General features: G+C 40.0%; 1 long non-coding RNA gene across 1 annotated transcript in view; it reads left to right on the forward strand.

Annotated features, from left to right (window-relative positions):
• The first annotated feature begins 316 nt into the window (after positions 1–316).
• Positions 317–26,212, forward strand: part of LOC123386022 — a 147,548-nt gene continuing 121,652 nt past the window's right edge. The window contains exons 1-2 of the long non-coding RNA XR_006599429.1: positions 317–556; positions 768–933. This is a non-coding gene — a long non-coding RNA (uncharacterized LOC123386022). The remainder of the gene's footprint in view (positions 557–767; positions 934–26,212) is intronic.

Genomic DNA, 26,212 nt, shown 5'->3' on the forward strand with positions numbered 1-26,212 from the left:
GCCCCAGGTACAGTGAGATTAATCCAGCGACAAAGCTTTGATCATTGGGAGAGATTCAAGATCTCAAGTATAATGCAGTGATAAAGGACTATGTTCTTGGCCCCTCTCCTGGATGATTATTTGCTTCTCAAAGAGAGTGAGAACTTTATGTAAAAAGTGAATACTCAGTCTCGTCCTGCCTTTTTCCCTAGCAGCTTTCACCTGTCTGTGCCTCAGGACTACAAGCAATAGTTTGTTGCTTTTCTTCTCCCCTGGTCACTGATGGCTGCTGCTTCCTGCCGCTGGCATTCCTTGGAGTTGTTTTCTCAGTCCTCCTACCCTGCCCCCAGCTTCTCGTGGCCCCAGGCACCTGTAGCTCAGTTGGGCTCTCTCCCTCCCTCAGCTGCAGGTGCAGCTGCTACATACTTCCTAAATACTAGAGTGATTTGGAGAGGTTTCCCTCAGTTCTTCAACTCTTCCCTCTTTTTCCCCTAGCCTGGAGACAGCCTGGAACCTACAACCGGCGTATGTCCAATGGCGAGCAAGTGAGAGGAGCAGGAAGACACCGTCGGTGGGGGTAAGAAGAAATCATAGTCTAGTCTTGCTCACCAGCGTTCCATATTAGGATTGGAGGACAGATCTACTAGTAAGAGTATTTGTTTGCTGGACATTATGGTCTATGAATATGTTTCCCTTTGGGACCTCAAAAATGAATTACGTGGACGGAAGAGGAGAGTTTTGGTAAAGTAGTCCTACCTTACTTCTGGTTTCACTTTCTGTGGTTTCAGGTACCTGTGGTCAACTGTCATCTAGAAGCAGATGGTCCTTTTTTTTTTTAACCTATCGCTGAAGGTCAACAGTAGCCTAATGCTAGTCACAGTGCCTACATCATTCACCTCACTTCGTGTTACCATGAAGGCATTGTATCATCTCACATCATCACAAAGAAGAAGGGTGAGTACAGTACAATAAGATATTTTGAGAGACCACATTCACATAACTTTTTAAGTATACATTGTTTTAATTGTTCTATTTCATTATTGCTATCTCACTGTGCCTAATTTGTAAGTAAATTAAAAAAAACTATAGGACATATCATATAGGGTTCGGTACTGTTCAGTTTCAGGTACCCACTGGGGGTCATGGCATGTATCCCTCCAGATAAGGGAGGATTACTGTATCTCAGAATTTTGGCCACTGTTAACAACTTGAAAGTGTATCTTTTCAGGACATTTTTATGAATATCTATGTGTGTTTTCTTTAACTGAGGACATATTGCTTTGTGGTATTTATATTTATACTTAAGAATGGTATCAGGCACCTGGGTGGCTCAGTTAAGCGTCAGACTTCAGCTCAGGTCATGATCTCGTGGTTCGTGAGTTCAAGCCCCTCACTGGGTTCTCTGCTGTCGGCACAGAGCCCACTTCAGACCCTTTGTCCCCCTTCCTCTCTGTCCCTCCCCTACTTGCGCTCTCTCAAAAGTAAAACATAAATGAAAAAGAATGGTATTAGGAATCATCAGCAAATAGAAACCACTGTATATGTTTCAAACAAGCGTAAAATAAAGGGGATTTATTACACAGCTGATGCCAGAGTTTAGTAGCCAAACAGAGATTGGCGAGGCAACCCAGAAACGACCAGCAGTAGGAAAATGCCTTACTCCCAGACATGAAGGGATGAAGGGAAGAGGCAGTGTTAACAGAATACGGACACCAGGGCCATCTAGCTGGAGGCAGATCCGTGCAGAGGGCTGCAGAACTAGGGCCGGACGGCGGTGAGGGCCGGTGGAGGCTGGAGCCACAGGAAAGACGCAGCTGCCGTAAGGGTGCACTCGCGGCAGGGAGAGCAGGGGAAGAGTACCCAGGTTTCTCCACCCCTTCCATCCTTTGGTTGTCTGGTTAAATACTCTGGGCTGAGGACATGTCGTTGCCTGTGCCACGCTGGAGGGCAAAGAGCAAGAAATGAATCTGAGAGCCAACAGGAGAGTGGCTATTACTGTCTCCTTCTTGTCACTCAGCACCCCCTTTCACTCTTCTGCCTGAGTCTAATGTCTAGGCAACGACTTCACACTGGCACCTATCAGGAGGCAGCTGTCACTTAGACAGACAGACATTTCCCTCCTTTCCCCCAGATGGAGGCACAGAGTAACTGTGTTAGCCAAGCTAGGTTCTCCAGGTGATCTGCAGCACCGCAGCACCTCTGTTAGTTCCAGGTGCTCCTATTTGTGGTTCGGTTTTCTGAGAACTAAATTATGAAATTAGGACTCGCCAGTACTCCTCAAACAAAAGAGTAAAGGAAGAAGAAAGGTGGACGTAGGTATTTTGTTAATATCTACGGGCAGTCCTCGTTTCTGTAGACGTCATGAGGCCATATTATTGACACATCTTTTTTTTTTTTTTTTTGTCTTGTACGGTCCATTCCACGTTCTCTGACACGACACCCAGGAGCACCTCAACTGGGTTCTGGCGGAATGATCTGAATCTTTCTCCCTGAAGCATATATGTCATTGGTGGTCTGCCTTGATTAGGTTGTTGTAATCTTCCCGTTGACTTTTACTGTGGACCTGGAAGTAGTAGAAGGTGCCACGGTACATCTTCTGGGTTCTGGCGTAGTCTTCTGGCCCTCTTGTGTCGCCCCAATGCAGTTTCCCTTTGATAGATTGTATGTATCATCAGCTAGTACAATAACCCCTCTGCCTGTTGGAACAATGGCACGAGAGGCCCAAAGTGACCAGCAGACAGTTTTAGCTTATAACTGAACGGGACGATTGTGAAACCTTGCTCCTTTGGGAACCAAGATCTATAAACCATCGGAACACAACGCTGCAAAGTTGCAGTGATGGAATATTATATGCACATTAGCCACAGTGAATTTTCAGCAAACCGTTCTTGCTATTAGGCCAGCTGCTTCTTGGGGTTGGGCCACATAAGATGAGGGGGTGACACAGATCAAGCCTGTTGCTGAGATGCCCTTTTTACTCTGAAAGGGCAGCGGAGGCCCAAGATGTTGGGGTGGCTCAAGATTGTGCAGTTTTACCTGAGACACCCAAATACCCCATCCCCAATCCCACAGTCCCACTCTTCTGAGTAATGTCCTATTTGAGAGATTAACATGAGAGATTTGAGCGTGCTTGTATTGGCCAAGTAGGGGGAAGTTAGCTGACAGGAGCTGGAGCCTCTGCAGGGGGCAGCACAGGTGTGGTAGGAGAGGGAGTTCTCCTGGGGCAAGGGTTTGCGTGTTAGGAATTATTGCAGACGGGGTCCTGGAAGTAAGGAGTGGAGAGGCAGGATCAGAGAGGAGGAAAAGCCAGGCAAAGTTCCTCAGACGGTGGCTGTAGCCGGGTCCTGCAGTGTCAGCTGCACCTCAGTTCTCCGATCCTGAAGCAAAGGAGCTGTGTTGTTATAACCCTTGCCCATCTCAGGCATTGGTTACTGGTAACCCCTTCTCCAAAGTACGCAGGCATTTCTAGATCTTTGCTAGGCGATGTGAGCTCCCACAGCCTGAAGACACTTTTTCCAAAGAATAATTGCAGGGGCTCCCTTGATGGGAAATCACATGCAAGCTTGTGGGAGCTGGGGGAGGCACACTTAGAAACCATAAAAAAATGGGTCCCTGGTGACCTGCATGCATCGTGACATTGTTGGCTACACACCCACACCGTAGTGTTCGCTGGTGCCTTTCGTAGTCTGAAACTGCTGGATACCCCAGGGCAGGGAAATATAGTTCGCTGTGCGATGCGACAGAGCAGAGAATGATGGGGGTTGATCTGAGAATAAACAGGTAATTGACTCCCCGCCCCCAGTATACGGTAAAAATTTTTTCCTGACATTAAATGTTATTCTATAGCCATTTTAATGATTGCATAATATACCAATACACAGATGTGCATGTTCATTTAAGCAGTCTCTCTTGTTAGAAATGAGCTCTTCCATATTATAAATATTGTGGAACAACTCTGCAACTAGGGTTTAGTTTATGTGCTTAATTTTTTCCCTAGAACACGGAGTGTTGGTACTTTAATTGGGCTTCTGTGAAGAGGAAGGTAGGTGTCGCATTACTCAAATACTCTAAGTGGATGCAACATGTAAAATTGCTGATATGAAGGTATGTGAGTAGGCAATGTTTCACACATGGTCTGGTTTCTACAGTCAGTAGTTTATAATTCAGTGTTTGGAAATAAGTACATATTTTCGTACTGAAGTGATGCTCTAATTGGTATTTAGGTTCCCAATATATCTCATGAGACTTCATTTAACTCACGAGATATATCGGGAACTTAAATACCAATTAGAACATCGCTTCAGTATATATGAAATCTATATAAATACAAATAGAGCTGAGCTGCTGAGTTATAGCGTGAATAGTACAGTTTTCTTCCCCTCTCTCTCTGTCTCATCTCATTCCGTGTCTTTGGGAAAGGCCCATCGCCAAGCCATGGAATCAAAACAACCCTTGCCAGTCATTTAGACTCAAGTAGAAAATTAGGTTCATTATGAATCAGAATGAATTTGCAATTAAATCTCTGTAATTGTAAGATACTTTATACCCTGGGAAAGGATTTTCAGGCCCCATGTATAGGAGGAATTGTTTTTTTTTTTTTTTTTGAGAATGTAACTTTTTAATCCTGAATTCATACCTTGTTAACCTTGCATACTTTATTTTTGCTGTCAGCTAAGGTCAGTGCTTTGTATTTACCAGGAACAGTAAAACAGTGGCTTCTGTTTTGAAAGCGTTTGCTAGAGAAATAGACATTTAGAAGATGGGATTCAGATGTGATATGGAAGATTTTGTGAATACCAGTGCATTTTTATTCTTTGGGTTAACACGTAGTTCTTCGTCTTACTTTTAGATGCTACCTAGTTATGTAAAAATATAACTATGTTGTAATTAGCCTATGTGGATATAATCAGATAATCACCACTGGCTTAGGATCAAATCGGGCTTCAGAGTTTGGAGCTTTAATTTTTTTTTCAGAAAATAGTTTATTGACTCCTTAAAAAAACCTTTAAAAATAAATTTTGTATTTTGGAATAGATTTAGATTTACAGGAAAATTGTGAAGATAGTAGAGTCCCTATGTACCCACCAAAAATAGATTTGCCTATTATCGACATCTTACAGTATGATACATTTGTCATCACTAATGAATTAATATTGATACCTTATTATCAACTAGAGGCCGCATTTTATTCAGGTCTCCTTAATATCCATCTGTTATTTTTCTGTTCCAGGCTCTCATCTAGGATATCACATTATATTTACTCATCATGTTTGAAGGCTCCGTTGGGCTATGGCAGTTTCTCAGACTCTCTTTTGTTTTATTTTTTGGTCTTTCAAGAGTATAGTTTAATTTCCCCATTCACATGCAAATCAGAGCACCTCTAATGATCATTCCGTGAACACTATATGACAAGAATTGCTATCTACTAGACAATGCAACTCACTTTGCTTTCATTTTCAATATACAGAATAAGAAACATGGGAAACTTATTTTATTTTATTTTTTTAAAAAAGTTATCTCTTCTTTTGATGAGAACACCTAAATTCTATTTCCTTAGCAAATTTGAAATATACAATATGGCATTATCAATTGTATTTCCCGTTGGTATACATTGGACCTCAGACCTTGGCCATCATATAACTGAAAGCTTATATCCTTTTACCAGCCTCTAGATTTTCCTTGTTTTTGATGACTTGGGCAGTTATGAGGAGTTCTGGTCAGGTATTTTGTCGATGTCCCTTAACTGGGATTTGTCTGATGTTTTCTTTATGAGTAGTGTGGGGTTGGGAGTTTTGGAGAGGAGAACCAGAGAGGCGAATGTGCCTTTCTCACGGTATCCTATCAAAAGCGCGGGAGTTGTCATTGGTGGTGTAAACCTTGAACTCTTTGCTGAGATCATGTTTGTCAGGTGTTTCCACTCTTACACGTCCCTCACCCCCTCCACACCCTACTTTTTGGAAGTAAGTCACTAGGCCCACACGTTAGAAGTGGGGTGTTCTGCTTCATTCTCTTAAGGGCAGAAAATCTACATAAATCATTTGGGCTTTAACTGGTTTTCATTTTAAATGTGTGTGTGTATGTGTGTGTATATATATTATAGATTTGTTCTATAAATGTAGGTTCACAAACGAAAAGAATACTTTCCCACAACCAGTTTTTTAAAGTTAAATTGAAACTTTTTGTCATAGCAGCATGCCTTAGGTCACATTCAAAGACACATCTTAATATCTGAAAGACATTGATTTCTAAAGAGAAAGTTTTCAACAATAAATTTATGTGTACTATGAAGGCTGGTCAATTTTTTTCTATGCTAGTCTGGTGGGTATTTAATCCAACACATTATTTAGTATCATATGCAATTTCCAATTAGATTATATGAGGAGAAAATCTTCACACAGGAAAGATTCTTTTCCTTTTCTCCGGCAGAGTTGTGTGTTGTGTATCTTCATTACTTCTCCTGGGAAGAGATTAACTTTTCACTGTTGATATATTCTGAGTTTTATAGGGAACAGAACTCTCAGGTAGAAAAGTGATTTTACTCTTCGATTTGCAGAGCTTTCGATATCCATCATAATTCCTGTCATATCCTGTGGATATTACTTTGACCATTGCAGCCAGAAATCCTGATGTAATCAGTTCAGTCTTCAGGGAGTTCTTTGAATCAAAGCCATTAAGAGACTCTAAATGAGCCCCGCGAGCGGCGCTTGCTGGGTTGTGCTCACAGGTGAGTTTCCATCAGTAATTAGATCTTTCATTCTTGGCATTTGAGCAAGCAGTGCTTTTCATATAGGATGCTGCAAGGTTTGGAGCTTACTTGTGAAATAAAAGGAAGCAGAAAATTCAGACCTTACTGTGGCAATAAAGACTACTGAATACCGAGCTTCTTTGCTTGCTAGAGCTGTCATTTAATTTTGCACCTATAGGTTGAAAGAGAAGACTGTAAGTTCACTTTCTATTAAAGGAAAACTTTATAAATTCTTTTTTATCTACGTTATATACTTGCCCTATTCTAAATGGAGAGGTTTAGGCACGTTGTGTTTATCTTGTTTGTAGATAGGCTTTCTCTCCTTATCACCATCATGTATTCTCTCTTTACTATCCATAAAATGTATATTAGATGGTGATCTATAGAATTGCAGAACATGGGTGGGATTATTACAAACAGAAAGGATGGAATGAGATCAGGGTGTGGGCATAGCTTTAACTCTTTTAAAAGTTAGGGGTTTGGATCCTGATGCTGAATATATATATATATATATATATATATATATATATATATATATATACACACACACACACACACACATACACATATACATATACATATACATATGTATATAGATATGTTTGAGGGAGGATGCAAGCTTTTGGTTCCTAGGAGGTATGGGGGAAAATCGATGGATCGGTACAAAACTGCTATTTCAACTATAAAAATAATTTTTGAGTATAGTTCCAATTTAATAGGCTTGGGATAGGGTGCAGGAGTCTTACTTTTGAACAGAGACCTTTCTGTTGCAAGTGCTCCCAGAATTACATTTTTATTAACACCATATTATAATATGGTATTTATGAAATCTGAAGACAAGAGTTGGCATATTTTTTGAAACATCTCCAAATTAACTTTTGAAGAAGAGCTCAAATCCATAGCCAATCGGAATATTGTGGTTCGTAGGATTCCCAGTTTTCACAAGAGGATCTCAGCCTCTACCCCTTTCTCCCAGCTCTGCCAATTGTTACAGCTCATGGTGTCAAGAACTGTTAAGAGTCTAAGATTTTATCCGATTTGCAAGCTATCAAATTAGTCTGCCATTGTTTCATAGATGCTGGCAGAAGACGTGAGACTCTTGGGTCAGAGACAGAGAACTTTATTACTCAGGGCACAGAAAATATCACAAGCTTCATTTTTGTATTGGTTCCTTTGGCCTTCTGCATCCCACAGAGGCAATGGAGAGCAGCCCAAGTAGATGCTGTGTACACAGATTTTTGCCAGAGAAACCCTGAATTTAAGAAATCCTCAGTTGTGGAAGAGGGCTGCTAGCAATCTTCCCAAACTATTGCTCCAGAGGGAGATATGTTTACGGTCAGGAAACAAATAGGCCCTCTGCTTCACAGAGAGATATCACCTCTGTCTTCCAAGGTGGTTGACTATGTAGATATCCTTGCAAAGACAATCCAGAACAAAGCTGTCAATGCCTTTTTATTGGAAGACCAGCGGAAACACAAGAGACCAGTGGTGGAGGTCTGCCAACAGGTGGCTCTACACATCACGTAAAATTGTCTATCTATCTGGAAAAATAGGATAGCTAGCCTCTATTCACTTTCTATCCATTTAATCATCCCATTCCTTATTCATTCAAGTATTTCACTGCACTATGCCTGGTACTATGTGAGGTAAAAAATACAACAGTGAGCCAGAAAGATGAAGCTCCTTACCTTGTGAGGTTTACATGCATGGGATAGAAAGGTTTTGACAACATGTTTACCTCAGGAAACAACTGGTTACAATGTGACAAATGCACATAAGGCACTACTGAAATGAATACTTGAAGACTTCAGGGTTCTGATGGAACAAAGTGTAAAGTACCTATTGGGACTGCCCATAAACCTGTGTGCCTGGACGAAAGAGAGTGAGGACGAGAGTGTGAAAAAGGCTGGAAACAGAGACCAAAGAATGCAATACCTGCTCTGCTGTATTAAGGACTTGGAATGTTACTTGGAGGGCACTGGAGAAATCCTGAAAGGTTTTAAGCAGGGGAATGACATCATCAGAGTTGTGTTTGGAAGGATCACAAGGTCTCTGTGGGGATTGTGACCAGCGGGGACACAAGATTAGATGTAGAGAATTATTATAGGTGAAATGATGACAGAGTGACAGAGAAATTCAGGATAGAAGGAAATGATTGGTTGTGAGATATTTGGGAGGCAAAATTAGTAAAACTGTCTGACTGATTGGGTGGGGAGAAAGTGGGAGATATTGAGGAATGCTCTTGGATCTTGCTAGACCACTGAGTGGATGAGTGGAGGGTTCATGGTGAGAGAGAACACAGTAAAGATAGGACAGGTTAAATATTGACAAATTGCTGCCCCTCAATATTTGTCACAATTGTGTTTGGGGAAAATGTTTACCTTTTTTAAATTATTTTTTAAAGGGGCGCCTGGGTGGTGCAGTCGGTTAAGCGTCCGACTTCAGCCAGGTCACGATCTCGCGGTCCGTGAGTTCGAGCCCCGCGTCGGGCTCTGGGCTGATGGCTCAGAGCCTGGAGCCTGTTTCCGATTCTGTGTCTCCCTCTCTCTCTGCCCCTCCCCCGTTCATGCTCTGTCTCTCTCTGTCCCCCCCCCCCCCAAAAATAACAAAATGTTAAAAAAAAATTAAAAAAAAATAAAAAAAATTATTTTTTAAAAATTTACACCCAAGTTAGCATAAAGTGCAGTAATGATTTCAGGAGTAGAATCCCATGATTCTTCCCCTACATATAACACCCAGTGCTCATCCCAACAAGTGTCTTCCTCAACACGCTTTGCCCATTTAGCCCAACCCCTACCCACAACCCCCTCCAGCAACCCTCAGTTTGTTCTCTATATTTAAGAGTCTCCTATGTTTTGTCCCCCTCCCTGTTTTTATATTATTTTTGCTTCCCTTCCCTTATGTTCATCTATTTTGTATCTTAAATTTCACATATGAGTGATGTAATATGATATTTGTCTTTTTCTAATTTCACTTAGCATAATACACTCTAGTTCCATCCACGTTGTTGCAAATGGCAAGATTTCATTCTTTTTGATGGCTGAGTAATACTCCATTGTGGGTGTGTGTGTGGGTGTGTGTATGTATGTATACACATTGTGTGTGTGTGTGTGTGTGTGTATATAGTGCACATAATGGATAAAGAAGATATGGTGTGTGTGTGTGTGTGTGTGTGTGTGTGTGTATACACACCATATCTTCTTTATCCATTCATAAGTCATTGGACACTTGGGCTCTTTTCCATTCTTTGGCTCTTGTCCATAGTGCTGCTTTTAACATTGGGGTGCCTGTGCCCCTTTGAAACAGCACACCTATATCTCTTGGATAAATACCTAGTAGTGTAATTGCTGGGTCGTAGGGTAGTTCTATTTTTAATTTTTTGAGGAACCTCCATACTGTTTTCTAGAGTGGCTGCATCAGTTTGCATTCCCACCAGCAGTGCAAAGACATCCTCTTTCTCTGCTTCCTCTCCAACATCTGTTGTTGCCTGAGTTGTTAATGTTAGCCATTCTGACAGGTATGAGGTGGTATCTCCTTGTGGATTTGGTTTGCATTTCCCTGATGATGAGGGATGTTGAGCATTTTTTTCATGTATCTGTTGGCCATTTGGATGTTTTCTTTGGAAACTTACCTATTCATGTCTTTTGCCATTTCATCACTGGATTATTTTTTTGAGGGGGGGGGTGTTGAGTTCGGTAAGTTCTTTATAGATTTTGGTTACTAACACTTTATCTGATATGTCATTTCAAATATCTCACTTTTTCTCTTATTCCATCAGTTGCCTTTTAGTTTCCTTCACCGTGCAGAAGCTTTTATTTTGATGAGGTCCCAATAATTCATGTTTGCTTTTGTTTCCCTTGCTTCTGGAGACCTGTTGAGTTGGAAGTTGCTGCGGCCAAGGTCAAAGAGGTTTTGCTTGCTTTCTCCTTGAGGATTTTGATGACTTCCTGTCTCACATTTAGGTCTTTCATACATTTTGAGTTTATTTTTGTATATGGTGTAAGAAAGTCATCTTTCTTACACCATCCAGGTTCATTTTTCTGCTTGCCGCTGTCCAGTTTTCCTAACACCACTTGCTGAAGAGACTGTCTTTATTCCATCGGATATTCTTTTATGCTTTGTCAAAGATGAGTTAGCCATACGTTTGTGGGTCCATTTCTGGGTTCTCTATTCTGTCCCATTGATCTGGGTGTTTGTTTTTGTGCCAGTACCATACTGTCTTGATGATTACAGCTTTGTGATATATCTTGAAGTCCGGAATTGTGATGCCTCCATTTTCTCTTTCTGCTGCTTCATTATTGGTGTTTAGAATTACAACGGATTCCTGTGCATTGATTTTCTATACCATGACTTTGCTAAATTCATGGATCAGTTCTAGCAGTGTTTTGGTGGAATCTTTTGGGTTTTCCATTTGGAGTATCATGTCGTCTGTAAAGAGTGAAAGTTTGACTTCCTCCTTGCCAATTTGGATGCCTTTTATTTCTTTGTGTTGTCTGATTGCTGAGGCTAGGACTTCCAATACTATGTTGAATAACAGTGGTGAGACATCGCTGTCGTGTTCCTGACCTTAGGGGAAATGCTCTCAGTTTTTCCCCATTGAGGATGATATTAGCAGTGGGTCTTTTGTAGATAGCTTTTATGATCTTGAGGTATGATCCTTCCATCCCTACTTTCTTGAGGGTTTTTTATCCAGTAAGTGTGCTGTATTTTATCAAATGTTTTATCTGCTTCTATTGAGAGGATCATGTGGTTCTTATTATTTCTTTTATTAATGTGATGAATCACATTAATGTGATTCATTAACTATACCCCGCATATCAGGTATAAATCCCACTTGATCATGGTGAATAATTCTTTTGATGTATTGTTGGATCCAGTTGACTAGTATCTTATTGAGAATTTTTGCATCATATTCATCAGGGAAATTGCTCTGTAGTTCTCCTTTTTAGTGGGGTCTTTGGTTTTGGAATCAAGATAATGCTGGCCTCATAGAATGAGTTTGGAAGTTTTCCTTCTATTTCTATCTTTGGAAATAGCTTCAAAATAATAAGTGTTAACTCTTCTTTAAATGTTTGGTAGAATTCCCCTGGAAAGCCATCTGGCCCCGGACTCTTGTTTTTTGGGAGATTTTTGATTACTGATTCAATTTCCTACTGGCTATGGGTCTGTTCAAGTTTTCTATTTCTTCCTGTTTCAGTTTTGGTAGTTTATATGTTTCTAGGAATTTGTCCATTTCTTCCACATTGCTCATTTTATTGGCATATAATTGCTCATAATATTCTCTTATTTATATTTCTGCAGTGTTGGTTGTGATCTCTCCTCTTTCATTCTTGTTTTAATTATTTGGGTCCTTTCCTTTTTCTTTTTGATCAAACTGGTTAGAGGTTTATCAATTTTGTTAATTCTTTCAAAGAACCAGTTCCTGGTTTCATTGATCAGTTCTACTGTTTTTTTTTTTTTTTTTGGTTTCAATAGCATTGATTTCTGCTCTAATCTTTATTATTTCCTGTCTTTTGCAGTTTTTGGGTTTTATTTGCTATTCTTTTTCCAGCTCTTTAAGGTGTAAGATTAGGTTGTATCTGAGATCTTTCACTATATACTTCCCTCTTATGACCACCTTTGCTGCCTCCCAGAGGTTTTGGGTTATTGTGTTATCATTTTCATTGGCTTCCATGTACTTTTTAATTTCCTCTTTAACTTCTTGGTTAACCCATTCATTCTTTAGTAGGATGTTTTTTAATTTCCAGGTATTTGTTGTCTTTTCAAATTTTTTCTTGTGGATGATTTCAAGTTTCATAACCTTGCGGTCTGAAAATATGCACGGTACGATCTCAGTCTTTTTGTACATTGTTGAGAGCTGATTTGTGTCCCAGAATGTGATCTATTCAGGAGAATGTTCCATGTTCCATGTATACTCAAGACGAATGTGTATTCCACTGCTTTAGGATGAAATGTTCAGAATAGATCTGTTAAGTCCATCTGGTTCAGTGTGTCATTCAAAGCCATTGTTTCCTTGCTGATTTTCTGCTTAGATGACCTGTCCATTGTTGTAAGTGGGGTGTTGAAGTCCCCTACTATTATGGTATTATGTTCAATGAATTTCTTTGTATTTGTGATTAATTTATATATTTGGGTGCTCTCATTGGGGGGCATAAATGTTTACAATTGTTAGATGTACTTGGTGGATAGACCTCTTACTTATGATATAATGCCCTTCTTCATCTCTTGTTACAGTCTTTATTTTAAAATCTAGATTGTCTGGTATAAGTATGGCTATTCCAGCTTTCTTTTGTTGACCATTAGCATGATAGATGGTTGTCCATCCCCTTACTTTCAATCTGAAGGTGCCTTTAGGTCTAACATGGGTCTCTTATAAACAGCAGATAGATGGATCTTGTGTTCTTACCCATTGTGTTACCCTATGTCTTTTGATTGGGGTGTTTGGTCCATTGACATTTAGAGTGCGTCCTGAAAGATATGAATTTATTGCCATTGTGTTGCCTGTAGAATTGGAGTTTCTGGTGGTGTTCTCTGGTCCTTTCTAGTCTTTGTTTTTTTTGGTCTTTTTTTGTTTTGTTTCATCTTTTCTCTCCTCAGAGTCCCCCTTAAAATCTCTTGCAGGACTGGTTTAGTGGTCATGAACTCCTTTAGTTTTTGTTTGTTAGGGACACCCTTTATCTATCTTTCTATTTTGAATGACAGCCTTGCTGGATAAAGAATTATTGGCTGCATATTTTTCCAATTTAACACATTGAATATATCCTGCCACTCTTTATGGCCTGCGAGGAAACTGTTGCTTATTGAGCTTTTCCTCAGGGGGTGTAGTCTATCTATTCCTCCCCTGTATCTAGATTCTATCTCAGTATTGAGCCATGTGCCTGAAACATTTTACCTTCTTTATGAAAATGTAGTATGGGAGAAATTATTCTGTAATCTTGGCACAGGGTTGGCAACTTTCTGAGCAATTGGTTCTTAATTTTATAGACACAAAACTATGAAATAGATTGAGGTTCTTTCTTTATATGATTGGCAGTTAGAAAGCTTGGAACCAGTTTTGTTGCCCACTTCTAACCAGTATGTAGGACTTGATGGTGTACAAATCTTGCTTTTACCTGCTATCCCTCTTTAATCTTATTTAATTAGTTATTTCCTCTTGCTGAACTGAATGTAGTTTTGATCAGCTTAGATATTTTCTGAAACAAGTTGGAGTGTAAATAAACATGTACAAATTTAAGACTAAGCCACCAGTGTCTTTGGACAGATAAATCTACTAGGGCCTTGGTGCTTCATCTGTAAAATGAGAGGTTTGAGCCAGATATGCTCTTAAGATTTTTTTAAAGCTCTCACAGTTCCTCTTTCTAAAGAAAATTAAAAATATATTCAAGTTTGAGTCATCATAGATGACATTTCAAGTACCTAAAACTGACTAACTCTTAGCTATCATGTCTTTGCTCATGGAATTGTTAATTATCTAGAACATTCCTATTCTTGAGAATGAGCTATGAACTGCTATTGTCAAATGTACTCTTTACTACAACACTGTATACAGGATTGTATTACAGTAAAACCAGAAAGTGTTTCTCTTGCCCTACTTTATTGCTCTTACTGAAGTTCAGCTCGTTTGTAACAATTTCAAAAGATACTTGCTTTTTGCTTCATTACTACACACGTGTCTCATGATTAGGACTCATTCTAAGAGCTACTTATTGGTAAATGGGTTTCAAATGTATCAGTGCCCAAGCTCCAAAGAAGAAGCTCTTCCTCTGAGCGATGCCCCATGGTTCATGGTTCCATGGAAATGAAGCCAGAGGATTGTACCTTTAGGTGAGACCTTGGGTTAATTTGAATTGGTATGCCTGAAAGAAAGCAAGATACTCCAATGCCAGTCCTCATAGGCATTAGGATCCCTAATTGTGAGCTGAGTTTGCTGGCTGGTTTCACCATCTTGCATTACTCAAAGGCCAAGATGACCTTTCTCAGTCTGCTATCAGCTCAGGTGGCAGTCCATCTGATGCCTGAGTAGTACACTTGCATCAATAGTAGTACAATTACATCTTTGCTCAATTTTTCTGTATATAGGGATTCCCTATATTACACTGCATATGAAAATAGATGTTTTAGGTGCAATTCTTTAAACAAACATTTATTGTTTACTTTTAATGGGCCATGCTCTATGCTATCTCAGTTTATGGGAACAAAGGAGTCAGCCCTGCTTAGCATCTGCTTGGTGTCTATGTGGGAAGATAGGTGAACAAATATAAGAGGATAAAATGCTCACCAAGCTGTATGTAAAGAAGAAAGTGGGTAAGGAAGGATAAGATGTTATTAATGTCTCGAGGTAGAGGTTCTGGCAGACGCATGAAGGATTATCTGGAAATTAGTTCATGGAAGAAGACATAAAATTAACTTTGGACTTCCTTTTAGGTTGTATCATCTTTTCTATTGCAACAAAAATCTATTGCAATAGAAAGACGGGGCTGATTATGGGATTTTTTTTATGAGACAAAAGATTGCCTGTATTTGTGAGTCTTTGCTACCTCAACTCAGTGTTTCAGCGGAGGGTGGAAGGAGGACAAATCTAGAGAAGAAATGAAGCTCCTGGTATACTTGACCAGATAACAGAGTACATACAATGGCTTTGAGAGGATGACTTTGATTGCTCTGGGTCAAAAGCTGTAAAAAGATACAGAGCAGAGTAAAGTTGGATACCATCTCTCGTTTTACAAAAGTCAAAATAGAGAAAAAGAGGAAATTTCCAAGTAGAGAAGTAGGTGAAATTTCAGAGATCATCTTATGCAAAGTCAGCAAAGATAGGGGAGGTCTAAGGGCCCCCATTCTCTCATCTAAAGCCCCAGGCAAAAGGTTCCTGTTCCTGTGTTGTTGGTGATTTATTTAGCTATCCACTAAGGTCTAGGTACAATGCTGAACATAAACCTTGATATTTAGAACTTAAAATTCTCATTCTGACAAGTCTCAGGATGGGGAAAAATCAGACTATATTTAAGAGAATTTAGACTTTCGTCTCACTGGAGCCCAGGTGATGTGCCCTCCTGGGAGTGAGTGGAATGCTCAGATATTCTAAGGGAGTGGCACCAGAAAAGTGAACTACCTGGTGCAGGAACTTGCAGATGTTGGAGACCTTTTAATCAGAACATACCATGGGTTGATGAGTCTTCTTCAGGAAAATGAACAGTCATGAGACCTTTCTGGAGAGTAACAATATCTACCATTTTAGTGTGCTTTCTGAATACCAGGCACAACACCAGATGCGAATGTATCATTTGATACTCACTTTATGTATATCTTTTATAGTGTGGAAACCAAGACTCTGAGATACTAACTGTTTTTCTGTTGAGGAAGAGTGTTAGAAAATCAATATGACCTAATCACTAATACAGTGCTGAATATAAAAGAGAGAAGGTAATGTTTAATGATAACTTACTGTTTGGGGGGGATCAAAAATATTGGGACATGTAATTATTTCCACTTAGGATAGGAGGAAATTGAGACTCCAGGAGGGTAATTACTTGTCATATATTGCACAGCTCTTAAATGGTGGAGTTGGAATTCAAACCCATGTCTCCTTATCGTAAAGTCCATGTATGTTGTTTGGCACGATGAATTCAGGTAGAATTTGAGGACATTGGATTTTGTCTTGATCATCTTCTTCTTTACCCCTTCTCTTCCTCTCTGGGCCTCAGGACAATCCAGAGCCTAATTTGTACCTAATCCTTGTTCTCTGCTCTCAGGTTGTAAAATAGTCTCTGTCAAGAATCAGATGACAATTAATATGATGAAAAATGACAGTTAATTTTATGACCAGGCGTCAATGAAATTTAGAAGGAACTCTTACTGATTTCTGTCGATAAGGACAGGCTTGCTGCTTGGGTATTAAGGAAAGAGGTTGGAAACAACTAGACAACTAATCTGTTTCTGGAGAGAGTCCTGAGTTCTACTGGGCAGGCCCTTAGGAGGAAAGTCAGTGACTTTGGGTCTAACAAAGAATTAAATACATTTATCTCTCACTCTTGAAAACTGGTTACCATGAATGACAATTTTATTCTTTTTGATTGTTTAAGGGTTTCTCAACCTTAAAGCCTTGACATGTGGGCTGGATAATGTTTTGTGGTGGGGCCTTTCCTGTGTATCATGTGATGTTTAGCAGCATCCTTGACCTCTACCCATTAGAAGTCCGTTGGGGCTCCTCAGTTATGATAATGAAAAAGGGATCCAGGGGGACAAAAATCGCTCCTGGTTGAGAATCACAGATTTAGAGCTGCTAAGTTTTTCCAATGACCACTTTTGCAAAGTCTATTTTTATTAAAAAATTGTTATGCAGATCATTCTGTACAAAGCTGCAGAAATCTACATGTGCCCCTGTAATTAGCCTGAGTCTACTCTTCTGCTTGGTAGACAAATTTAAAAGAAACGTTCTCTTTGAAAGAGATAAGCCAAGAAGCTGAAAATATAGACAGGTAGAAAAATGGTCCTTTAATGAAATCCAGCTGCCAAGAAAGAATATATAACTGATTCTTTTTGGGGTTATTCTTCAGTTCCCCTGGATGGTATGCATAAAATTGGTAGAAAATCTTATTGGCTGCTTTGCTCACTTAGCAATTATGTGAAAGTCCAAATATAAATTACACTTTATTTAGTGCCTGCCTTACTATTTGGAATTTTATTCCAAGGCCCCAGAAGAGCTACAATTGTTACCCACCACAGTCTGGACCTGCCAGCCACATGGAGCCTCCTTTAAATTAACTGTCACCTTCTGTATTCTTCCAGCCTCCTTAGCCGGTTAGTGTGGTGATGGTTCAGAATTGTCCTTGGTCGTGTCTCTTAGACAGTAACCCTGGGAGAAGCACAAAGAGAGGACAATTCCTTGTAACAGTTCAGTGAGTAATCATGTCCAGCAGCCCTCCTCAGAATTGTGACAGCGGTTTTAAATATTGGGAATTCTCTTTTGTATTAGTGCCTATTTCAGACAGCTTAGGTTTTAAAAAGTTGAATATTTTGCCTCTGTTATAGAAGAATTTTATGCTCATTGTGGGAAATGTAAAAAATGTGTTATAAAAAATAATAGTTGTCCATAATCACATCATTAAGAGACATTCACCATTAAAATTTTAGACCATTTTCTTCTAGGGTTTTGCTATGCATTTTACATTGATGGTATCATACTATAAAATAAAATTTAGTATTCTTCTAGTTAAAACTTTAAAACAGCTTTATATCATACGCTTGGTTTTTTTTTTTTTTTGACATTTACAATCCTTAAAAGTTACTTTTTAGGAAGCAGTGTTGAATTAATCATCATAGAAATCCTTCTGCTCTAGGTAGAGAAATCCAGCACAATTCCCTTTGTACAGAAGGAAAGTTAAAGCACAGAAGTGAAGTGATTTTCTCGCATCTTATACCCATGTTAATTATTGATGCTAAGGGAAGAATTTGAATCTAAGATACTTGCGGGATTAGCTTTGTGTTTCAGGAAGCTCTCTCTGGCAGTGATGTAGACAGATGGCGGGCTGGACAGGCAGACCCATGAGGAAATTGGTGTAACAACACAGGAAGTGATGAAGACCTACAAAAACAGTTGAGGGCTAAAGGAAGGGAGATGATGGATAAAGAGATAACAGAGTGTTAACCAGTAAACCTACCACTTGGTTAGTGGTTTCTGTGGAAGGTAAAGAAAAGAGAGGAACCCAGCCTCTTCTTATGTAGACACTGTCCACCGAGAGAAAGTAATGGTTGGCACAGTTTTGGAGGAAGATGATCACTTCCGTTTGGGTGCAGTGCAATGGAAATTGTCATAGAATAAGCAGGTGGAATTGCCAAACAGGCTGTTGGAATAGTGACTGGCTCCAAAGTGGGGGTGGGGTGGGGGGGATGGGGATGGTGGTGGTGGTGGTGGTGGAGGAGATGGAGGAGGAGGGAGAGGAGGAGGAGGAGGGGCAGAAGGAAGGGAGAGAGAGGGTGTCTGGGTTAGGCTGATTGACTCCAGGTAGATGGTCATTTAGAAGGTCAGCCACGTCACAGAGATGGATGAACTGGCCTAGGGAGAGCATGCGGGATTCGAGAGAGCCTCAGATGGAGCCCTTCTCTGAATCTCATAAGCTTCTTTTTAAGGTGGTCTCTTGGTTAATCTGGGTTATCACGCAGGGTCTCATTTCTTCACTGAGATGGCTTCGCCAAACAGGAAGGTTTCTTCCCATCTCACTGGACCCCGCAGCAACATTTATCAGTAGTCCTTTTCTCTGCCTTGTGCAACTCCCTCCTCTTTCCACATACTCTTGCTCCCCCTCTCTTGCTGCTTTTGTGGAAGTCCCTTTGTTGTCCCACACCCTAGAAGCAGGTTGCAGTCTCAGACCAAGCCCAGCAGACACTCGGAACTCAGCTTCCTCTTCTCTCCCCTCTCCTGACACTCGTCTGAGCTCTGAGCGTCCCTCAGCATTTTCTTAATCTGAGTCCCCAAACCTCAACTGAATTGAGGAAACAGCTGGGCCCCCGGGAAGTGTGGTACCCTCTCAAACTTGGATTTAAGTATGTGTTCAACATCTATTTAGTGGAGGGTGGAGTTGAAACAACTTTTCTATTAATACCAATGTAGTGTGCCCTGTATTTTTAATTTATCATTTGACCTCTCTTGTTCTCCTTTAAACTCCCTTAAAACAAAAATGCACTCATCTAACTGCATCAGTGAATGATGTGGAATTTAATAAAAATTTCATAGGAGAGAACAATGAGGTTATTTGCATCTTGGTATACATAGCATTTCCAGAAATTCCCATTGGATTTCTTATTTCTTACCAATCTCTGTTCTTGACCCCACAGTCTTATGTGTTCTCTCTACCCTCTCCAACAGTTGGCATTTCTGATTTACTTTTCCTAAATCTTTCCCTGTCTTTTCTCTGTCACTTTTTTTTTTTTTTTTTTTTTTTTTTTTTTTTTTTTTTTTACTCAGAGCATTTTTCTCTTTCTGACTTCTGTCTCCAAGCTTTTATGCTGCCATCTGCTACTTAATACTGCCTTTAAGTAGCCGGTAGCCATTACAAGAAAGATGAAGATTTTAATTGTTATCAGGAAAAAAAATCTTCCTGCTACCCAAACTCATACTCTTGTGAAGGCTCCAAGAGATCACATATAACAAATACTGTTTAACTGTGAATATTAAAATTCAAAATATATGCCTGTTTGTAACGCATGTATGAATGAGAGCCCTTTACATTTTGCCTGCTGAGTTCAGAACTGTGTCCCAGTATTTCCTGGGGATAGTTTAGCCTTTAGAGTTCATTGCCTGGTACAGCTGTGCAGATGGTCTGATATTTAACCAGGCTCTGCCAAACCCTTCTACTGGGAGAGCAGATGTGGTTATTGCAGGACTGAGGGGTGTGGGTTTGAGGGGCATTGAAAAGGACGAATACATCTGGTACACATTCACCTTCCATGCCTGGCAATGTGATTGCCTCATTTAATATTTTTTCATTGACCATTCTGTGAGTTAAGTTTTCCTTGTGTGTGTGTGTGTGTGTGTGTGTGTGTGTGTGTGTGTGTGTGTTAAATATTCTTATTCCCATTTTGTAGGTGAGGAAAGTGAGGACCAGAGAAGTTAACTACCTTAAGGCACAATGAAAGAGCTGAGGTCTGAGGCTCAGAGGCTCAGGCCTGCACAGAACCTTGGCCAGAACAGAAATATTTGCTATTTTTCAGCCTCAAGAAAAGGAAATGGCTTTGTTTCTGTCTTTTTGTGTTGCTTATTTTAGACTCTCTTCACAGGGTAGGAGAGCTAAACTTTGCATGCGTAGAGGCTGAGGATCAGCTGGAAACACAGGCAGTAGAATAGAGGATTGGGTTCTAAATGTGTTTATACAGATTAGGAATATGCTCTGGGTGAGCAGAGGGGCTTCCCAAATCTACCAACTTGGGAATTTGCAAATTATGCTTGTACCGTTTGGGGGAAGCCTATCTTACCTTTAACTTCATAATTTAGTAGCTGGCATTTTTTTTTTAAAGTTTATTTATTTATTTTTTTGGGAGAGGGAGAGAGAGAGAGAGAGAGAGAGCACACAAGACGGGGAGGGGTAGAGAGAGAAGGAGAGAGAGAATCCCAAGCAGGCTCAGCACTGTCCGCGCAGAACCCCATATGGGGCTTGAACTCACGAACCATAAGGTCATGACCAGAGCTGAAACCAAGAGTCTGACGCTTAAGTGACTGAGCCACCCAGGCGCCCCTAGTGGCTGGCGTTTTTAATTAGGCCTCAAGCTATTTGGGAGAAGGCATGTATACAGTTTTAGAGATAAGCCTCAAAACAGCCACTGTGCTCGTAAACACGTGACAGTTTTCCACATTCTGTCCAACGTACTACAATCTCAACTGTCCTCAGGTAAACTTTGAAAATTGCCACATTATCCCAGTGATTTCACTCTGTAAGAAGGCTGATTTCCACTTGTATTTAATATTATTTTGTCTCTGAGTGAACTTTTTATTCCATGGATGCTCTCTGATTCCTAATGCTAGTTTCCATGAAGTGCCTCATGGGACACAACTTTGTCCATGATGCTCACACAAATGTAGGAATAGAATCCAAACCAGCAAGATGGTAACGAATGAAAATATTTTTCTGTTAATGAAAATAACATCTCCAAATTAAGGTGCCCAGGAAAGTGATGGCAAATAAATATTTATTGTTTTCAGCTTCCACCCTCCCCACTCTGGTACTAGGAAGTAGGAATATGTTTCTGGTGATTAAGTAGCATTTCAGAAATCAGGACTGACACCCGGAGGCAAACTTTTTGAGATAAGGCAGTCAGAGACCTATGCTCCCGGACCTGACGCCCCCTTACTCATGATGGTTTGCCTGTCCTCTTTCCAGAGGCCTCATTGTTCGAGTAGTTCAAGGACAATGATTCCCTTTTAACTTCAATTTCTTTAATATTTTTAAAGATTCTCTGCTGGAAGTTATAAAGGATGCAGACTGAACAGGACACTTGTCTGAATTTTTAGGGTTTTGTAATCCAGGGAGAGTGATAATGCAGGTAACTATAAGATATGGTAGACTAGAGTAAGGAAAGGTCCATTGATACCATAGTTATGGCCCATTTGGAAAATAAGAGAAAGAAATATTGATTCCCACTGCAGAAAACCTGGGGCGGAGAAGATGAAATCTGAGTGTCTTTGAAGTATGCGTAAGACTTCTTTGTGCAGGGCAGAGGAGGGAGAGGGGAACATTTAGGGTAGATGCAATCGCACGATCAAAGGCAAGTAAATGAGAATGGTACAGTCTGCAACTGTATAGCTGGACATAAATGTGGATGAAAACCTAGGATTATTAAGAGTACTGCGTAAACAAAGATAATACTAGGATACAATAAGAGACAGTTTTCAGACTTGGATTTTCTGATTTGAGACCCAGTCATTTACTAACTTGGTGCTCGATGTACTCAGTAGTTCGCTAGTAACAGTTTACATTCTAATATACACTTTTGTTTTTGTTTTTCTTTCCAGATTTCTCCCTAAAATAATTTGTGCTCAGACTAGGGCACTGTCAGTTCCTACTTTCCCTACTGAAATGCATTATAACTGGCCTCTGTGTTTGCCTTCTTGCTTTCTTGCCCATTTTCCATACAATGGCCTCAGTGATCATTTAAAAATATAAACCAGAGTCTTCTACTCTTCTGTTTGAAACTGTTTAATGGATTCCCAGTATTATCTTGAAAATAGTTTAATGGCTATCTCAAAGACTGTAAATACTAAATAAATAAGTGATTGGTGATATATGAGGAAACAAAGAGTCATGACACATCTCAAAGAACTTTCTTCAGGGCACAGAGCAAGGCTTTCTGCCCAGGGCTCAGATGTGTAATACGTAATAACAACAGCTCACCCTTGCCAGCCACTGCTCCAGAGACACCTGTGCGCGCGCACACACACACACACGCACATTGTGCAGAAGGTACTGTTCTCTTCATACTGTGAATGAGAAAACAAAGGCGCAGAGAATTTATTTTTATTTATTTTTAAAATTTTAGTTTTTTAATTTTTTTAAAGAGAACTTATATTTAAAAACCCAGACAGATCAACAACTTCAGTCTTCATCTAGTTTGGTGATCCTCAAATACTGGACTGCAGATTAGGGATGTCTGGAACACATTTTCCACTGGTCATTTTTTCTTGCTTCTTACTCTTTTCTACTAAGTCCAATTTACTTTTTACTTAAGTCTATCCACAGCGAAGCTCGTGGTTGGTAACATTCTTAGTCTACGTCTAAATCTGTCTTTATTTGTTTACACTTTGGGGGGAGGTGGTTTAATACAATCTAGAGTTCTGAATGGAGACATTTTCTCTGAGCACATTGAAATATTCCTTTACATGCTAGCCCCTTTTGTTGCATTTGGGAGATCTATTGGCATCCTAATTTCTGTTCTGTTTCTTCTCTCCTTGTTTATATTTATTTTTAAATTTTTGTTATATAAGATATACATAATGCACAAATCATAAGTGCACAGTTTAAGTTTTATATAAATACACACTCATTTAACTACTTCCCATATCAAAATTTAAACATTTCCAGTATCTGCAATGTTTCCTTATGCCCCTTCCCAGTCAATATCCACCCCTTTGCCCCCTGGCACCTGGGACTCTCTATATGTCATGAGTTCAGATCTGCACTTAGTTGTTAAAAAAAAATTTGCCATTTTATCCAGCATTTCTAGGTGTTTGTAGCTGGAAGTTTTTTGTTTCTACTACTTAACATATGGCCTTAACGAAGTCATAGGAAAAGGTCATGCCCATTGCACCTAAAATAAAATCCCACCTCCTTAAACCCGACCCATGTTGCTCTGTATGAATTGGCTCCAGTGCACCCTTGAACTTCATCCCCTGCAACTCCCTCCCTCATTCAAGCACCACTCGTCTGATGGCTGCTGCAGAGCATGACAAGCTCATGCCCTGACCCCAGACTGCTTCTCTCCTTGGCATCCTTTTTCTGTAGTTCTTTGTATGGCTAGTTTGTCCTTCAAGTCACAGCTTCAATGTCAGCTACTCAGAGTGGCCTTTCAGTTGTTCCCTTTCCCATTACTCTATGGCTTTCTTTCACAGCCTATAGACATCTTAATTTTTATTTGTTATTATTTTTATATGGTTCCTGACTACATGCCCACCTCAAATGTCTACTCTCTGAAGTCAGGAAACTTGATTGCCTGACTCATTGCCACTGTGTCCCTGGGGTGGAGGGCTCAATTACTGTGAAACCCACGAACTCCTGTGGCTATGGGATGGCCTTAATATCAGAGAACATACCTGTTACATATGCTTGATCATGCTACACTTTAAAAGTCCTCCATTTTCGCGCTGAAAATTCCTCCAGTGGGTAAGGCATTGTTCACTGGGTATATTAGGCATCCTCTGAAATTGGGGCTAGTTCTTGCAAGTTAATAATATACCATTTATACACTGACAAAAAGATTAACTAGATTGCATCTCAAGAGATATCAACATGGCAGTATTTCTGTGGTGTTTCATGGAGAGTCTAAGTCCCATGGGCCCCAATGACCCTTCTCTCCTTGTTAGCTCCTCCACAATCTGTCTCTGCTAGGTACAGTTTTAAAATTAAGCTCTATATTTTTCTTATTTCTCTCTTCATCCTATAAGCAACCAGCCTGTCCCATGCTATCAAGCTTTTAAATCATTTCTGCATTTGGTATAGAGTCCTGAAAATTCCTTCTGTAAATCAGAGTTAATCTGCATTTGCTAAGCAACTGATTTAAGAGAATAGGATGTATAATTGTGCCAGACCCTTAGACAGCTCATTATATGTTTAAGCTTATAATTTATTGCTTCAGGAGAGGTGTATTAGAGTAAAATCACAATTCCAACAGCATACAGAAGTGATTATGTTCAGTATAGGTATTTTCACTCAATCTTCCACCGGGGCAAAGCCATTTGTGAAAGCAAAGATAGCATGAAGGCTCTTAATAAATGTTTACCCAGTAAACAGATGCACAACAAATATTATATTTCAACCCAGGTGATTCATTTATTTCCTTTTTCCCCTGTTCTCTCATGTGTCCCTAGTGGAATCAATGATTAATTGATTGATTGATATTCTTCTATTTATTGCACTTGCACTCTGTTTAGCACTGGGATAGGTCTATTACAAATAGGGGGGAAGGCACTGGGTTTAGTTAGGAGGTGGAGACAAAATTTTAAGGCACTGTATTTGTACATGAAGATTAGGGAACAAGGTAGTAGTCATTTAACAAATATTTAGTAAATACCTCTTAAGTGTTAATTGCTTAGATTTTGTCAGATACTGGTGATAAATTAGAATTGTTAGATATTGGTGATAAATCCTCATGAACTTCGCATTTGGCTGGCGGGAACCAAATATTAAACGGAAGGCATGGGTAGAATAGATGGTATATTATATGGGGATAAGATTCATGAAGTAAAGGAGAGCAGTATAGGAGTTCAAGGCATGGAGGCCTACAATTTTACATTTATTTATTTTTGATAGAGACAGAGCATAAGTGGGGGAGGGGCAGAGAGAGAAGGAGACAACAGAATCCAAAGCAGGCCCAGGCTCAGAGCTGTCAGCACAGAGCCCGACGCGGGGCTTGAACTCACAAACCGTGAGATCATGACCTGAGCTAAAGTCAGTTGCTCAACCGACTGAGCCTCCAGGCGTGGAGACCTACAATTTTAAACAGGGGCGGTCTGGAAAAGCTCCAGTGAGAAAATCATTTTTGAGCAAAGTCCTAAGGGAGGGTGCAAGTGATGTAGACATCACAAGAGTTTATGGTTAGAGTAAAACTTAAGGTTGGGCAGATTGTTTGTATTAGTTTCTCAACTGTAAGGTAATTTCAAAACGTGCCTGTGTCATTTCAATAAGTAAGCAGTTTTGAAACCAGTATCAGTGCTCTAAGATCAGCGTGCTTAGTAGTACATGGGTCTGATCTGCTAGGCCTTTCTCATCCTGTTCTCACATCCAGTTGAGAGGAACGTCTGGCTGAGCAGATGGGCTGTTAATAAGCTTGCCTCCTGTTGTGCCATTGGACTTTTCATCATTTAGGCAGCGTGAGATGTGTCACAGGTGAGTCATGGAGCTGGATGAGGCGGATGGCACCTGTTAGGGTTGGATAAGACAGCGTCTTATGCATACATATGGAAAAGCAAACAGTCAGTGCAGGTGGGTGGGAGGAAACCAACTACCCAGCGAGTTTCCACTGGGAATATCCTCTCATGGCAGAAAACTGGAAGGTTGATCACTGATATTTCTTTTCTTCATCCTAATGACGTTCTCCAGAGTTTTACAACCTAAGAAACATCATTTGAGAGGTAACTTCTCCAAAAACATTTCTCTAAGGAAAAAATGTTTTGCTCTCTTTGGTTCAGGTATGACTTTGCCATTTCTAAATTTCTACTGAATTCAGCTCTGAAGTCTTCTTGATTATGGGATCAGGATGTAACTTCCTTGAATGTTAACCAAAGGT

Source organism: Felis catus, chromosome B3 (assembly GCF_018350175.1).
Source record: "Felis catus isolate Fca126 chromosome B3, F.catus_Fca126_mat1.0, whole genome shotgun sequence".
Classification (NCBI taxonomy): Eukaryota; Metazoa; Chordata; class Mammalia; order Carnivora; family Felidae; genus Felis; species Felis catus.